Source organism: Leucoraja erinacea, chromosome 4 (assembly GCF_028641065.1).
Source record: "Leucoraja erinacea ecotype New England chromosome 4, Leri_hhj_1, whole genome shotgun sequence".
Classification (NCBI taxonomy): Eukaryota; Metazoa; Chordata; class Chondrichthyes; order Rajiformes; family Rajidae; genus Leucoraja; species Leucoraja erinaceus.
The window spans coordinates 23,299,419-23,318,197 of NC_073380.1; positions in this window are offsets into that span (position 1 = coordinate 23,299,419).

The window sequence follows — 18,779 nt, forward strand, 5'->3', positions numbered from 1 at the left end:
TGTGTGTGTGTGTGTGTGTGTGTGTGTGTGTGTGTGTGTGTGTGTGTGTGTGTGTGTGTGTGTGTGTGTGTGTGTGTGTGTGTGTGTGTATGTGTATATATATGTGTATGTGTATGGGTATATGTATACACATACCATCATAAATATACACACATACGCGCACACAAATACAAATATATATATATCCTAAAGTAGCAATTCCTAAAGTATCACTGGCAGTGATGTTATAAAAGCTATCGATTTTCCTGGTTTCATTGTGCTTTCATTGTGCTTAGCTGTTTCTTAATTTTATATAATGTGGTACATATTAAATATGACATATTAAGGATTAGATGGACATTGGCATACAAGTCTAAGGATCAATGAAGATGGTAGCGCAGGTAGATTAGGTGGTGCAGAAGGTGTATGGGAAGTTTGCCTCCATTTACCAGGGCATAGAATATCAGAGCAGGGAGGAATTGGTGTAATTTTATAAAACAATTAGGTTGGGATACTGTGTACAGTTCTAATCACCGCACAATGAATGTGATTGAACTAGAGATGGTGCAATGAAGGTTCACCAGGATGTTGTCCATCAAGGATGTAACTGTTTCAGACTTTGAGCATCACAGTAATGTTGTAATATGGTACCCATCAGAACATAATTTATTACCCTTCTCTACACCTACATGCCTTCAGCCAACCATGGCCCAAGATTATGTTGCATTAATAGCTAGAACTGACAAACAGTGGCTTTCAATCTGTTGGCCTGATCTCCTTTGGAACCCATTTGCATTGATAGAGATTTTATTTTCATTTTGTTCCATCTTTCAATCTACAACCGAATGCATTGACTATCCAAAGCTGTAATTAAATTTATTCAATGCTTTTGCTTTAACCTTTTTCTGTCCTATTCATCTCAAAGCCCAGTCAAAACAATGAATGATGTGGATTGAGTAGTGGCAAAATATTAATACGTTTCAAAAGAACCAGAAGCCCTTGGCTTTACCCCTGGAGGTGTGAATTAAATCTGAACTAATTCTGCATAATTGGAAATCTATAAATCCATAAACATTCAGAATTTAATTAAATTGGCAAAGGCTGTGGTTTGAGAGTGCCTTTGTTTGAGTGCTCAATCTCAAATGAGATCCATAATTACAATGGCATATTAAAATGTGGAATCACCTACAAATTAAATATTGGGCATAATTCTAGCAGGGTTAAGATGTAAACTGCAGTTGATTAAGAAAGAGAACCTTTGCACAGTGCAAAGGGGAAAAAATGTAAGTTTATTACTGATAATTATTCCTGGCATAGTTTCAGAGAAGGGAAAACCTGGCCAGAAATGGCTCCTTCCTCTGGAAGCAAAATGCTGCGTCATTTTAAGACTCCAGGCAATGGCGGGAAGGTGAATAAGGGAATAAGAGGACATAAGGGAAGAGTGTCAATTATTTGCCTACCTTTTTCCACAGTCTTGTCTATGCCTTGCTGATCCCTATGATGATGTATGCTGTGCCAAATAGCGTGCTCTGGGCTTTCGGTTCCAACGCCACAGAATACGCATTGAACAACTGATAAATTCAAGACTTGTTTTTCACTTTGATTAAACCTAATGACATTATGTCCAATGATTTACATCGGAGAGGCTAAGCGGAGGTTGGGCGATCATTTCGCCGAACACCTCCGCTCAGTCCGCAATAACCTACCTGAACTGAACCCGGTGGCTCAGCACTTCAACTCCCCCTCCCATTCCCAATCCGACCCCTCTGTCCTGGGTCCCCTCATGGCATGAACATTGAATTCTCCCAGTTTTGCTAGCCCTTGCTGTCTCCTCCCCTTTCTTAACCCTCAAGCTGTCTCCTCCCATCCCCCCGCCCTCGGGCTCCTCTTCCTCCCTTTTTCCCTCCTTCTCCCCCCCACCCCCCATCAGTCTGAAGAAGGGTTTTGGCCCGAAACGTCGCCTATTTCCTTCACTCCATAGCTGCTGCTGCACCCGCTGAGTTTCTCTAGCATTTTTGTGTACCTTTATTTCCAATGATCTCCTTTTATAGCATTCACTTGCAGATTCCACTTTTTGCAGTCTAATTAACAAAAGTATCATCAAAGTGGTTCTTGAATGGGACTGGGGTATATGCCATAACTACCCGAGCAATAGGTCCAATTGAATGATACCAATTATTGATATATTTTTCTGTATGAAGGCTACTTTCAATTGACTAGTAGAGTGGATAAGGGAAACCAGCGGATGTGTTATATCTGGACTTTCAGAAGGCTTTCGACAAGGTCCCACATAAGAGATTAGTATACAAACTTAAAGCACACGGTATTGGGGGTTCAGTATTGATGTGGATAGAAAACTGGCTGGAAGCAAAGAGTAGGAGTAAACGGGTCCTTTTCAGAATGGCAGGCAGTGACTAGTGGGGCACCACAAGGCTCAGTGCTGGGACCCCAGCTATTTACAATATATATTAATGATTCCAATTGACCAAAATTCTCCTATCACCAATATAAATGTGCTGCACCTCATTATTCTGGAATCTAGGCACATCTTGAACTAATTATTGGGATTAACTTCAATTATAGGTTTTTACATGTTATACATCATCTTATTTTCGCTAGGTTTCAGGTGAGAGGGGCAAGATTTAATAGGAACCTGATGGGAAACTTTTACACTCAGCGGGTGGGGATATGTGGAATGAGCTGCCAGAGGAGGTAGTTGAAGCAGATAGTATAACAGCATTTAAAAGATACGGGGAAGATATAGAGGAACTGGGGTCAAACATGTGCAAATGGGACCAGGTTAGATGAGGTTACACCCTCATCTAATCTGAGGATGAGTTGGGCTGAAGGGCCTCTTGCCATGCTGTCTGACTCTGACTCTGTGTGCAGAGTCTTCCATAATCCTGCTCTTTGACTCTTTTCACTTCTACCTGTCTAGTGTATTTTGGCTAATGTGTTAATATAGGGATTGAGCACAACAGGAGATGGTGACCATTTCATAGTTTCATTGCAGTTAGGGAAATGGGTAAGGATAGAGGAGAAATGAATGACCTGAATTTGAGCAAGTCTGCCTTTCAATACGATCATAGTATCTGGCAAAATTTGATTGGGAACATTACTTGTTGGTATATCTACATCCAATATGTCATTTAAAAGTGACTGTGAGACATCAGAGCCAACATGTTCTTTTAAGTCCAAGGAATTCTGGATGTCAGGAGAATTCAATTTTTAAACATTAGAAGCATTTAGCAAATATAGAAAAGTAACAATGGGAGAGGTATGATAGTAGTATAGTAAGAGTAAGGGAATATCTATGCAATGAGTTAGGAAGTGCAAAGGTGGTGCAACAGGTATCTCCATATACAAGATCATAGAGAATCTAAAAGTATTTCATATTAAAGACAAGAGAGTAATCAGGAAATTTAACAACATTGTAGTTGGAGAATTTGGTGGACATGAGATTGTCAGTGAAATTCTACAACGTTGCCATTCTGCTTTAGGCTGGAGAGTGACATGGTTAATTCAGAGACTAGGGTCCTGAACGTAAAGAAAGGAGACTTTGAAGGTATGAGATGGGAATTGGCTAGGATCGACTGGCAAATCTATCTATACTTCACAAAAACTCATCTTGTCATCTTCCAGTTTGCATTGTTTTTAAATTTGCTCAAAAATAGTACCCGATAGCACTACGATTTTTTGCCGCTTTACTCAACTTTCACCTGTGCTCCAAGCGCATCGTTTTGTTCCAATCGGCGCAATATTTCAAAAGTTATGTAGTTTAAAGATCGTAAGATCAGCAGATTGGTCTTCTCGCCTGTCAGTCGCCTGGACGGTTATGTTCCTTCCGGCACCCGCTGTCAATCACCGGGGCGAGGAACATATAGCCCCGGAGGCCAGGCTGAGTCCAGAAACCTTGAGTGAGTCCAGAAGCTGGGAATCAGTGAGTGAGTCCAGAAGCCGTGAGTGAGTCCAGAAGCCGTCTGCCCTGAAGCCGGCCCGGTCTGTGGAGATGACCCAGTGTGTGGAGGCGGCTTGTAGTGACGTGGCAGCCCGGAGCGCGGAGCCTGGTCGACTGCAACACCAAGTGCTGCAACCTTGAGGTCCTGGGGAAGTGAGGAGTGAGAGTGGAGGGCATTGAGGGAGCCGGGTTCTGGCGGGGCCAGGCGCTGTCGGGGCTGGGCTCTAGAGGGGCCGGGAGCTGGCTGGGAAAACTACCCCTGGCCACACACTCCCATCCCCCTCTCCTCGCACCCCCCTCCCCCCAGCGACAGGCCACGGAAGCGCTCACCCCCCACCAGCCCCTGCTTGAGGCCATCCCTCTTCCCGGCTACAGAGCACTCCCTCTGGCCCCCACCTGAAGTTTCCCCATCCCCAGCTGCAGGAGTAGCCCAAGAAAAGTCCATTTTGTGCGTACTAGCCCTCCGGAAACAAGCATGATTGGCCCACAACAACCATACTAGTCCTCCAGAATGCCCCTCCCCACTGACAGCCCCCTCCTAAAGCCGTCCTCATCCCCCGCTGCAGGACGCCTCCCCCCTCATCGGTCAGACCCTACCTAAAGCTGTCCTCCTTCCCCGGCTGTAGTTCGCTCGCCCCCCTCCCCACTGACAGCCCCCTCCGGAAGCCATCCCTATCCCTAGCTGCAGGATGCTCCCCACCAGCCCCTTCCTGAAGCCGGTGGGGAGTGGCAGCAGCAGCGGAAGGCCATGGCAGCGGAAGTCCATGACAGCGGCAGGCCATAGGAACAGTATGCCATTCCAGCAGCAGGCAGTGGCAGGCCCGAGTAGCGATTGGTCACGGCCGTGGTAGGCCACGGCAGCATTCCCTTACCCACCGTCCCCTACCAGCACCCCACAGCCCCGCCTGAATCCATCCCCCTCGCCCACTGCAGTACGCTGCCACCCTCCCTCCTAATCGGACCACGACATCCCCGCCTGAAGCCGTCCCCTTCCCACAGTGCAGGATGCTTGACCTCCCACCGGCCCAGACAACCCCAGCCTGAAGCCGTACCCCTCCCCCGGCTGTAGGTCGCTCACCCCTTTACCCACTGACAGCCCCCACCTGAAGGCGTACCCCTCCCCCCGGCTGTAGCACACTGCCCCCTCCTGCACCTGACAGCCCCTGCCGGAAGCCGTCCCCCTCCGCGGCTGTAGGACACACGCCCATGGACCCCGACAGCCCCCTCCTGAAACCCGTCTCCCTCCCCCGCTGCAGTATGCTCCCCCCATCGGCCCTTGACAGCCCCCGCCTGAAGCCGTCCATTTCCCCCAGCTGCAGAACGCTTGCCCCCCCCCCCCACCGTCTTTCAACTCCAGGTACATCTACCACAACAACAACGAGTCATTATCAGAGTCAATGCTGCTCAGCGAGTGAGCAATGATGATATGACGAGAACGACTTTAACTGAATTCATGGCATTGTGTTCTCGAGAGCCATTTCCAAAAATACTCTACTACACTGATGTTCCCCGATTTTACCCACGGAACAATAAGAGATGGAAAAGAAGGAAAGTTGGGAAGAGAGTGGAAGATCTTCCAGGACTTTTTGAAGCTAATGTTCAGGGATGAGTGTATACCGTGTCTCCAAGATGTTGTGACCTCGTAAAAGGACCAGTATTCTTCGATTCATTGAAAACACATGATGGAAAAATTCATACTTCCTTCAAAGACGTCTGCAGCCAAAGAGGTTTGTTGCAGACTGACGACCATTGGCAACAAACAATGGAAGATGCTGAGAAGACAAGACTCCCCAATGCAATTAGAGATTTGTTTGTTGTTTTGCTGATGAATACTGAGATCAACAATCCACGACAATTATGGGATCACTTCAATAATTCAATGTCTGAAGATTACCTTGAAAAAGAACAATGAGTGATCCTAATATGATTGAAGAGAAGCATCATGATCAGACTCCGTTGTATATTAAAGCCAAGCTTGAGAATTACAAGAAAACAATGGAATGCTTTCATTTGCCATGACCAAGAAATGGAAGGATGCACCTTGATAATGACACTCCAGAATTGCTGCAGGAATTGCAATACGATAGAACTGAACAACAGCAATTTGTTGAGGAGAATGAGCCTATCCTGAATGCTGAGTAGAGAGCAGTGATTGACAATGTGTGCAACTGCGTGACAAGGAAGCTTACTTCAATGATTTTCATTGATTCGCCAGGAGGAACGCGAAAAACATTTATCGCCAATTTGATCCACTCCAAAGTTAGAGGTCAAGATGATGTGGCTATTTCTGTGACATCCTCAGGGATAGCAGCTACATTAATGTCTCGTGAAGAACTGTGAAAAGGGGAAATGATGCTGATGTTGAAAATTTCTGCATCAAGAAATCCTACTTGTGGGCACTTTTCACCAAGTTTCCATTGCACACAAATATACAATTGAGAGAGGGAGAAGGCGACTATTCTCAATTTTGGTTGAAAGTTTGAGAAGACGAAACTTTAAAGAATGAAGATGATGAAATTATATGCCGCAAGACATGGTTCTACCAGCAAAAAACACTGGAGAATTGTATTGATTTAATCTATCCCGCATTTGACAATCCTGCATAATTATTCTCTGACAATTGTATCTTGGTTCTGCACAACGATATGATGAGGATCAATTCTACATGCAACGCACACTTCCTTGGACTCAGTAAAGAGTACTTTTATTTCAATGCTGTCACTGAGGGAACTAATGTTCCTCGCTTCCCAACAGAATTCCTCGATTCACTCGAGATCTCTGGATTACCACCACACAAATTTGAGTTAAAAGAAGGACCTCCAATATTAATGAGAAACTTGGAACCCCAAAAGCTATGCAATGGAATGAGGATGATTGTGGAAGAACTACACAATCATCTGATCGTTGCAAGAATCAACATGGGAGCCGTCAAAGATGACATTGTTTTCATTTCTCGAATAACGCTCAATTTGACAGAAGGCGAAGACATTCCCCTTCAGTGGACGCAATTCCCCATTCAGTCAAGTTTTGCAATGACGATCCATAAAGCGCATAAACAAACCTTGGAGAAAGTGTTGATATACCTCGAGAAACCAGTATTTCAACATGGACAACAATATGTGGCTCTTTGCCGAGGAAAGATGAAGGAAAATGTCAACGTTTTCCTGAAGGATGGAACCGACCAAGAATGTTGTCTTTAAATGCGTGCTTGGTTGAACGATGACTTCTGAGGTAAATTCTCAGATTTTCTTCGTTTAATTTTGACCTCTCAATAATGTCTCTATTTTAAAATTGTGTGTCTTTTTTTTCATCAACAGCAAAGAGTCATCAAGAGGCAGTGAGAAGCAGAACGCAACAAGAGACACAACAAGAAAGAACTGAACTGAATAAATCTCATTTTTAACATTTAAATTGTTGTTATATTTTAATTATTCACATTCTAAGCTTTAATAAATCCCCTTTCCACTTGCCATGCCCGTCAGCTGTGCCTGTGCAGTAATGCCTGCATGTTCTACGTCATAATGGGAACCCAATGGGCAGGAATGGCTGCGTCGCCGGAGAGCCGCTAAGAAATGGGGGAGGGGTTGAGGGGGGATGGAGTGAGTAAGTGGGGGGTGGGGGGGGGGGGGGGGGGGGGAATGGTAAGGGGCGGGCAGAGTGGGGGGGGGGATGGTATGGGGCGGGCGGAGTGTGGGGGGGGGGGTGAGGGGGGTTCAGGAGCGTTCACAAAGGGGAATCCGTCAGCCACGCCTGCACAGTTGGGGACTATGGGTGAGTGGTGGAATATTTTGTTGGGGAACCAGGGCTCCCATGTGAGAATGGGACCCAATGGTTCCCACTTAATCTAGTCATACTTAAAGGGTTGATGATGGAAATGCAATGGCATAGATTTAAAGATCGCATGGAAGAACTCCAAAATTGATCACCCCGGTCTGGCGAAAAAATAAAACAGGGAAGGCGGCTTAACCGTGGCTAATGAGGTAAATTAAGGATAGTGTTAAATCCAAGGACGAGGCATATAAATTGGCCAGAGGAAGCAGCAAACCACGTGAATTTAGAATTTAACAGAGGAGGACAAAGGGCTTAATTAGGAGGGGGATAAAAGAGCATGAAAGAAAGTTTGCGAGGAATATCAGAAATGACTGTAAAAGCTTCTTTATGTAAATATGAAAAGATTAGTGAAGACAAATGCAGGTCCCTTACAATCAGAGACAGGTGAATTTATAATGGGAAACATGGCAGAACAGTTAAACAAGTACTTTGGTTCTGAATTCATTAAGGAAGACACACACAATCTCCCAGAAATACTAGGGGACCGAGGATCTAGTTTGAAGGAGGAACTGAAGGGAATCCACATTAGTCAGGAAATGGTGTTGGGTAAACTGTTGGGACTGAAGGCAGATAAATCCCCAGGGCCTGACGGTCTGCAACCCAGAGTACTCAAGGAGATGGCCCTAGAAATCGTTGATGTATTGGAGATAATTTTCCAATATTCTCACGACTCTGGATCAGTTTGCATGGGCTGGAGGGTAGCCAATGTAACTGCACTGTATAAGATAGGAAGGAGAGAGAAAACAGGGAATTATAGACTAGTTAGCTTTACATCGGTAGTGGGGATGTTGTTTGAGTTGATTACTTTGAAAGCAGTGACAGGGTCGGTCAAAGTCAGCTTGGATTTATAAAGGGGAAATTATGCTGGACTGGAAATGTTTGAGGATGTAACAAGAAGAATGGAAAAGGGAGAACCAGTGGATGTGGTGTATCTGGACTTTCACAAAGCCTTTGAAAAGGCCCACACAAGAGATTAGTGTGCAAAATTAGAGCACATGGAATTGTGGGTGGGTATTGACGTGGATGGAGAACTGGTTGGCTGACAGGAAGCAAAGAGTAGGAATTAACGGGTCCTTGTCAGAATGTCAGGCAGTGATTAGTGGGATGCGGCAAGGCTTGATGCTGTGACCCCACTTATTTACAATATATATTAACGATTTAGACGAGGGAATTGAATGTAACATCTCCAAGTTTGCGGATGACATAAAGCTGGGTGGCAGTGTGAGCTGCGAGGAGGATGCTATGGGGTTGCAGGGTGACTTGTATAAGTTGGGTGCATGGGCAGATGCACGGTAGATGCAGTATGACATGGATAAATGTGAGGATATCCACTTTGGTGGCAAGAACAGGAAGGTAGATTAGGAACAGGGGAAGTGCAACGAGACCTGTTTGTACATCAGTCACTGAACATTGAAAGCTAATGGCATGGCGGCCTTCATTGCGAGCGGATTTGAGTATAGGAGCAAGGAAGTCCACACTGCAGTTGTACTGGGCCCTGGTGAGACCACGCCTGCAATATTGTATGCAGTTTTAGTTTCCTAATTTGAGGAAGGACATTATTGCTTATTGCTATTGAGGGAGTGCAGTGTCGGTTCACCAGGTTAATTCCTGGGATGACGGGACTGACATATGATGAATTAAGGTGGATGTGTCAATTAAGCCATTTAGGACTGAGATGAGGAAAAACGTTTTCACTCAGTGAGTTGTGAATCTGTGGAGTTCTCTGCCACAGAAGGCAGTGGAGGCCAATCCACTGGATATTTTCAAGTGAGAGTTAAGTTTAGCTCTTAGGGCTAAAGGAATCTAGGGATATGGGGGAAAAAGCAAGAACAGGGTACTGATTTTAGATGATCAACCATGATCATATTGAATGGCGATGCTGGCTCATGTCTATGTTTCTAAAAAGGAGAAAGTAGTAGATGTGTTAGTGAACTTGGATGTGGTAAGTCCCTGATGAGGAATGTCACTTCTTGCTATGCGTGCAAAGTGAGAAGATGGTTGAAGGTCTGTCAGAAATGTTTTACATCTTCACTGGCTATGGTGAGGTGTCAGATCATTAGAGAATGACAAATGTGCTACATTTATGCAAAAAAGTAGCAGGAGCAAGGAATGCTACACAGTTACAGGGCTGTGAGTTTAATATAATTTGTGGGGAAGTTATACACTGAAGATAGACACAAAATGCTGGAGTAACTCAATAGGATAGGCAGCACCTATGCATAGAAGGAATGAGTGACGTTTTAGGTGGAGGCTTTCTTCAGTCTGAAGATGGGTCTCGACCTGAAACGTCACCCATTTCTTCTATCCAGAGATGCCGCCTGTCCCGCTGAGTTACTCCAGCACTTTGTGTCTATCTTATGCGTTTCTGTATACAATAGTTCAATATGGGGCTAAGTTATATCTTTGTTTTGTTCCGTGCTGCTATAGAAAATAACTAATGCAGAAATAAATTAAAAATAAAATCAGTGCTCTTTTGATTCTGAAGAATAGAAACATAATGTTACTGTTGGATTGCAATGCCCAAGTGTACGGATATATAGAAAACCAATCATTCTCTGTACTTTAATCAGCTGCAAGTCAACAGGCTTGAAATTATCCTGTCTGGTGATGGTGATGAACAGGCTCATGTACGTATTCAAAATACCTCTGTCCATTATTTAGCAAAGCTATTAAGCTGTATAAGATAAACTCTCTATTAAAATACTGTAGAAAATGTATTAAAACATTCATTGCAAATATGTTCATACTGCTACAGTAAATATGTACTGACAAACCCAATAGCAAAGCTTGAGAATACTTTGAGTGTGATCATAATAAGCATAATCATAATCATACTTTATTACCCAAGTATACTTTGCAACATACAAATAATTAGATATGCCGTACAGTCATACAAATAAAAAGTAACAGAACACACCAAATACATTTTAACATAAACCTCCACCACAGTGATTCCTCCACATTCCCCACTGTGATGGAAGGCGAAAAAAAGTTCAATCTCTTCCCTTTATTGCTCTCCCGCGGGCCTCGAGCCTTCCATTGACGGGACGATCTTGATTTCCGTAGCCAGCGGCGGACCCTCGGCGTCGGGGCAATCAAGCTCCTGCATCGCGGGGATCTCAGCTCCCCGCACCGGGCAATCGGACCCCTGGTCGGAGCTGGTCGAAACCTTCTGCGACTTGGATGGATGAAATATTACATGACAAGGGAACTGGCCATGGAGGATGGGATGGGTAGGAACTAATGAAGCTCAATGAGTTGGCACGCAGGTACAGAATGTAATTAGGAAGGTTAATGGAATATTTGGCTTTTTTTGCAAGGGCCATGGAGTATTTGGAGGGACAAGAGTAGGGAAGATTTGAAGCATCTTTTCAGGGGACTGGGAACAGTACATACTGTATAGTTTTGCCCCCATATTTAAAGAACAAAATAGTTGTATTAGAAACAGAACAGAATAAATTCACTGGATTGATTATTTGGATTTGGATGAAGGGATTAATGAATGAAGAGATGTTAAGTACATGGGCTCAGTACTCATTCATGTTGAGACAAATGTTAAATGTTCTTAACAAAACATATAAGATTCTGAGAGATTCATCGGATGGAAACTGAGACCATTTTTTCCCCAATTGTGTGTATCTAGAACAGGTTAACAATTTCTAAATTACAAATTACTTTTCAAAATGGAGATGAAGAGTAATTTCCTCTCTCGGAGTGTCATGACTCTTGGGAATTCTTGTCCCAGAAAGCTGTGGAGATGGATTTATTGAATACATCAAAGGCGGGTAGTGACATGCCATGGTCTTTCTGAATGGTGGAACAGGTTTGAGGGGACAGGGGTTATGGGGAGAAGGCAGGAGAATGGGGTTTGGGGGGGGGGGGGGGGGGGGGGGGAATAGATCAGCCATGATTAAATTGTGGAGTAAACTTGATGGGCCGAATGCCCTAATTCTGCTCCTATCACATGACAAATGACCTTTGTTGCTTCAGTTTCTTACATTCTTAACATACTGTATGTAGTGCAGGGTAAAATATTCCACTCATTGATTCCTTAATAGTTTCTGAAATGAGTATTGCATAAATCTGCTGGAAAACACACCATTTTTATTTGTTTATGAGGTTCAGATAGTGTTTGTTTGAAGACCTGGATATTAATCATCTTGAATTTAATGAAATTATTTTGGAAAGTAGATTATGAAATCATCATTTCAGTATCCAAATAAATTAGATTGTGGGATCCCGACTCGCATTATTTTATCAGACATTGATATGTAAGTTTGTAAAATTAAAATGCAAAGGGAAGTGCATCATCAAGGTTGTAAGAAGTAAACATGGAATAGGCTGGTTATTGAGGAGTGAAGGGGTGGAAATGTTGGGAGCTCAGGAAATCTACCATCGTTTTCTGGTGGAAAGCCTGATGGTGGCTTAAGCATGGAATGAGAACTTATCTACGAGGATCTATCCATCTATAATTATCTGCTAAATGAGAGGGCAATTAGATGGATGGTTCAATATTTTTGGATATCACACAACAATATACACTGCAAATGAGCAAATAGGGCATTAAGAAAGCAGAATCAGAAATAATGCCATCATTACAATTGGTGCTTTTTGTCGAAGCTTATTGCAAATGCAAGAAGTCTGTCCCATAGAGGAATTAATTTACTGTTTAGGTCTATAAAAAAAATATTCACTCATTTTTTTCATCTCTGTACCCTTTTGATTTGTAGTGCAAATAATAGTGACCATAATATAAATCCTGGACGCAAAAGGCAGTCAATCAATTAATGCAAATGTAAGTGTTTGATGATATCAATTTTATCTTTTTGAGATTAAAGGAGGTAAACAATTATACACATTGGATGAAAGTGGTTTTGGTAGCATGGACAGAAATGGACTGGACTGGAATGGAATTAATTCTGTCCATTCAGGGAATGGACAGACAACGTTTTGGGATCCTGATCCAAAACATCGTCTGTCCATTCTCCTCCACAGATGCTTCTGACGTATTGATTTGCTCCAGCACTTTGTTTATAGCACAGTACTGCAGCGTCGGCAGTGCCTTGTGCCTCTGAGATAAATAATTACACTGTTTTGGAGGAATATTAACAAAAGCATCACAAAAGCTTGAGTGTCTGTAACATTGAAACAAAAAACAAAGAACACTGGAAATAATTAGAATTCCAGTAACATCACTGGAGAGAATAGAAGAGTTAACATTTGAGAGATAAATCTTTGGCAATTTGTGGGAGATATTACAGATGAACTGTTTTAAAAACAAGTAAATACTTCAAGAGAATTCAAAGTGACTTCAATTATTTCAAGTGAATGGAATGGACTTTAAGAAGCTGAATAGCACAGCCATAGGCTGCATTAGCATACGTATGTGGCCAAGGGCAGATTTCCCCATCTAATGGCTTTAATGAAAATCTGGAGAGCCACATAATATAGTTGAATCGATATTGCTCACGACAATTTCAGCCAAAGTCTAAACCACTGCCAATCCCTTTTTTAACTTCAGTTTAGCCAGAATAAAATATTTGTAAAGTAAAAGTGGGTGGCAAGAATGATTATGTTCATAGTAATGATATCTGGAGCTCTTGTTTATGGAATAAATCTTTTTTTTTGTTTCTTCCCTAAGATGCTCACTTCCATCCAAGAATTTTTTCATCTGAAAGCACAAGAAAATCATTGTAAATGTTAATTCTGGCCAAATTGGAGATGCCGGGACATTCAAAACGAGTAAAGGCTTCTGGGCTGCTAGGCCATTTGGTAAATCTAAATTGGCCTTCTGCAGAAATTAGACAAGCTGCAGAATGGTGCCAGCGTGTCTAGAGCCTAGATAAGAGTTGCAGGGAAAGAATCTGCAGATTCTTGCAATTAGGCGTAAATTGTAGGAAATGGATTGGGTGAATGCAAACCAGACATGCACATTGTAAATATTGTACAAAGCTTTACTTTGCTAGATGTTGATTGGGTTAAGTGATGAGCCTTGTCTGGGTTTCTTGAATATTTGGGCAAATGTAGCTGTTTGCTTCCTTCCAGAAGTTTCTTTCAAATACAATGTATTTAAGATTATATTATTGTGTCAGGGAAATGTCAATTATGTACAGTTAGAATTAATATGTGTGATTGGTTTGTAGGGGTTGCCACCCCCAAGTAATGTCACACCCTTAGTTTGGAGGGGTATAAGGGTGTGTGTAATTCTTTGGGTGTGTCAGTTGAATGTGACTTCTGTTCTGTTGCACAAGATATTGTTGTCTTGCGTGGATGGATGAGCAACCATCTCTGCAGTTTGTTCTTCAATAAAGTAAGGTTTGGGAACGAGAATTTGACAGTGTTTGACTAAACCAGACTAATGGGGTAAGTCTAGAACCAAAATTTACATAAACTGGTCTGATAAACGAGGCAAAACCTTTCAAATTTGCCAACGGTACACATGCTTAGTGAAGTGCAGATGGAAATGCAGCGATACTGTATCAGATACTTCACATTTACTTTTTGCAGATTATCCCTGAAATAAAATATTCCAGAGTATGATTACATGCACATGATAAAGTGAATGGATTTGGTTTACATAGAACATGAAATGCCACGAAGGGTCATTAAAATGAGATGACACCACTATTTTATTTCCCGGTGACATGACACATCTCAGCACACAGCTGTCATTTCTATCTCTGATGTGAGAGCAGGTCTGCCAAAGAAATGTTACACCCTGGATAATTGCTGTGCTGCGGTCTTTATCACATCACCAGAATCAAATGCTACTGTCATATCATTTTGTAAAAATTTATTTTTGCCGAATCCAGATGTCAGAAGAAGCGAAAGTACCCGATGTAATGCATCAGTCATTTGTACAAACTGTACCTCCAACCACTTCCTAACTTTGAACTGACAATATTAAAAACATAGGGACACAGGAGATGCTGGAACGTTTAACACAATAAAAAAATATACAAGAGCCGGAAGAAATGAATGGGTCAGGCAGCATCTATGGATGGAAATGGAAAAATTATCTTTCGTGTCAGGACTCTTCTTCAGACTAATTGAAGAGGGGAGAAAGCAGGTGAAGAAAAATGGGAACAGGGCAAAAAGGGTGGGGTTTTTTTCACACAAAGGGTGGCAGGGGTGAATGGAAGGGGAAGAGGAAAGGAACAGTGACAGGGTCGTGGGAGAAATGGTGCACACTTTGACAGCCAGCTAAGCCATGCCCTGAGATTTTTGTCTGTCCAGCTTTCAAAACATTACTATTTCTATGGTGTTTAGCAACATTAATAACCAATTAAGTACTTTAAAATTAGATTAGTCATAGAATCATACACCATAGAAACAGGCCTTTTGGCACAAAACATCCATGCCGTCCTATTTTCCCATGTTTGACACAAATATCTCTAAAATCCTCCTATTCATGTGCATTTCCTGTTTCTTTTAAATACTGTTATAATACCTGCCTCAACTACCTCCCTGGAAGTTTGTTCCATATACCCACCACCTTCTGAGTGAAAAACAGAAACCTTTGGTTCCTATTAAATCGTTCTCATCTTACCAAAAACCTATGTCATCTAAATCTTGATCCAAAATTAGAGATACTAAGGTCAACCGCACAATTAAAAGATACTAGACCAAGTGGGACCCGTTGGGTCCCGTCCACTCAATTTGCGGTTGCGGGGGAGGGGGGGGAGTGGCCTGCTGCGTCACGCACACCCACACAAATCACCCTCCCCTCCACACACACACACTACCCATCCCCTTGATGTGATATTAATATTATTCATTCGCTCCTTTTACCCCATCCCCCACCCTACCCACTCACTCATAGCCACCAACTCGCAGGTACAGCTAGAGAGGGAGGGGGTAGAGAGAGAGAGGGCAGTGGCACAGAGGGGGCAGAGGCACAGAGAGGGCAGAGGCAGAGAGAGGGCATAGGCAGAGAGAGGGCATAGGCAGAGAGAGGGCAGAGGCAGATAAAAGTCTATTGGAATATGTAAAATAGAGGGGGGAGGGGTTGAGAGAGTACAGTGTAGAGAGGAGGGGGGTGAGAGAATGGGGGAAGAGGGGGAGATAGGTGGGAGAGAGGAGGGGGGAGGAGGAGGAGGAGGAGGAGGGGGGGGGGGTAAGAGGGGGGAAGCAGGGGGGAAGAGGGGTAGGGGGGAAGAGGGGGGAGGAGGGGGGGGAATCTCTGGGGGAAATAGGGGGAGGAGGGGGGAGGGGGCAATGGGGGGATGGAGGAATGGGGTTAGGGGGTGGAAGAGAGGGGAAGAGAAGGAGGTCCTACTGCAGTTGGACAGGGCCTTGGTGAGATCGCACCTGGAGTATTGTGTGCAATTTTGGTCTCCTAATTTTGAGGAAGGACATTATTGCTATTCAGAGAGTGCAGCATTGGTTCATCAAGTGAATTCCTGGGATGGCCAGACTGATATATGATGAAAGAATAGGTCGACTAGGCATGTATTCATGGGAATTTAGAAAGAAGAGTGGGATCTTATTGAAACACATAAAATTCTTAAAGGATAGGACAGGCTAGATGCAGAAAAAATGTTCCTGATTTTGGGGGAGTCCAGAACCAGGGGTCACACTTTAAGAATAAGGGGTAGGCCATTTAGGACTGAGATAAGGAAAAACTTCTTCACCCAGAGAATTGTGAATCTGTGGAATTCTCTGCCAATGAAGGCAGTGGAGGCCAATTCACTGGATGTGTTCAAGAGTGAGTTAGATTTAGCTCTTAGGGTTAAGGGAATCAAAGGATATGGGGAAAAAGCAGGAACGTGGTACTGATTTTAGATGATCAGCCATGATAATATTGAATGGTGATGCTGGCTCAAAGGACTGAATGGCCTACCCCTACACTATTTGTCTATATTGTCCATGTTTCTATGTTTCTAATCAGAAGGTGGCGAATCTGTGGAATTATTTGCCACAGAAAGCTGTGGAGGCCAAGTCAATTGATATTATTAAGGTGGAAATAGATAAATTCTTAATTAGTACGGGTGTCGGAGGTTATGGGAGAAGGCAGGAGAATGGCATTAGGAGGGAGAGATTGATCAGCCAAGATTGAATGGCGGAGAAGACTTGATGGGCCGAATGGCCTAATTCTGCTCCTATCACTTACCTTATGACCTTATGATCCTTGTACTGTGGTTTTAAATATTTCACAAGATCAGAAACTTTTAAAATAAATAATTCCGAATGGGTAAACTTCAGAACATTTGCATCAAAATGCATTAACACTGAGTTGGCATATTTTTAAATTGGCAAAACATCCTAAATTTAGCAACAAAAACAATCCAATTGCATTTTTGTCATGGTCAAATGACTAAATTCACTTCGGATCACAGAATGCTAACTATTTTCAAACAATTTTTGTGATCGAGATAATAACCTGGAGCTCACTAACTTTATCAAGTTTTCCTTTCATATGATTACAATGGAAGACCTCTGAAATTTGAATGATAGCAACAAAATTTCAAGAGTATGTTTATTAATTGTCATCAGGTATCATGGGAATTTGTGTTCAATTACCAGCAGTCCTCTCAGCAAAATAAATCCATGAAAATTTTGACCAGTGGTATGAAAATTCAGATTTGGGTTCTGGACCTCACATATTGTTGGAGCAAAAATGGGGCAAAGTTTCTTCTTCCAGTCTTAATCCAATTTCTGGTTAGTTTCATATAGTGATTTCAGCTTGGAAACAGAGCTCTTTGGTCCAACTCATCCATGCTGCCTAACATGTCCATCTGAGCTAGTCCCATATTTCTGCATTTGCCCATTTCCCTCGAAACTATTTATGTCCGCCTACCTGGCCAAATCTCTTATAATTGTACGTGCCTCTACAGCTGTGAAAACATTCCTTCAAAATAGTTCTCCTCACACCTTAAATCTATGCCCTCTGGTTTTCAGACTCACCCCCCTAGCAAAAAAATCATCCATTCATCTAATCTACACCCTTCATGATTTTATGTAGTTCTATAAATCCCTTCTCAATCTCCCACACTCCAGGTAAATGATTCCCAACCTATCCAGTCTCTCTTCATAATTGAAGCTCAATTCAATTCAATTCAATTTCAATTCAACTTTAATGTCATTGTACAAATACGAGTATGGGTACAACGAAATGCAGTTTAGCGTCAGTCCGTAGTATAGTGCAATATAGAAATAAAAATAAAAATACAGAATAATCAAACAATAATCGAACAATGTGGACGGAGAGACTGGAGAAGTCTATTGGCGGGACTCCGAGTTCAGCAATGTGATGGTATTATTGTAGAAGCTGTTCCTCATCCTACTGGTACGAGACCTGAGGCTCCTGTACTGCCTCCCTGATGGGAGGAGGGCAAACAGTCCATGGTTGGGGTGGGAGGGGTCTTTAATGATCTTCCCGGCCCGTCTCAGACACCGTTTTCGGTGGAGGGCATCCATGGCAGGGAGCGGGGCACCGATGATGTACTGCGCGGTTTTCACCACCCGTGCATTGTAGTGCATTCCTGTCCGCTACGGTGCAACTGCTGTACCATACCATGAAGCAGGTGGTCAGGATGCTTTCGATGGTACAGCAGTAAAAGTTGGTCAGGTTCTGGGGGGACAGGTGAGCTTTCTTGAGCCTCCTCAGGAAGTAAAGGCGCTGCTGCGCCTTTTTGATCAGCTTGGAGGTGTTGAGGGAGCAGGACAGATCCTCCGAGATGTGTACCCCAAGGAATTTGTAGTTGGAGACGCGCTCCACCTCAGTCCCGTTTATATGGATGGGGGTATGTCTGCCCCCTCTGATCTTCCTGAAGTCAAGAATAATTTCCTTCATCTTCTTGGAGTTGAGGACAAGGTTATTGTTGGCACACCAGGTTGTCAGGTGCTGGACCTCCTCCCTGTAGGCTGACTCGTCGTTGTCACTGATCAGTCCTACCACAGTGGTGTCGTCGGCAAACTTAATGATGGCGTTGGAGCCATTCTTAGGGATGCAGTCATGGGTGAAGAGGGAGTAGAGGAGAGGGCTGAGCACACAGCCCTGAGGCACGCC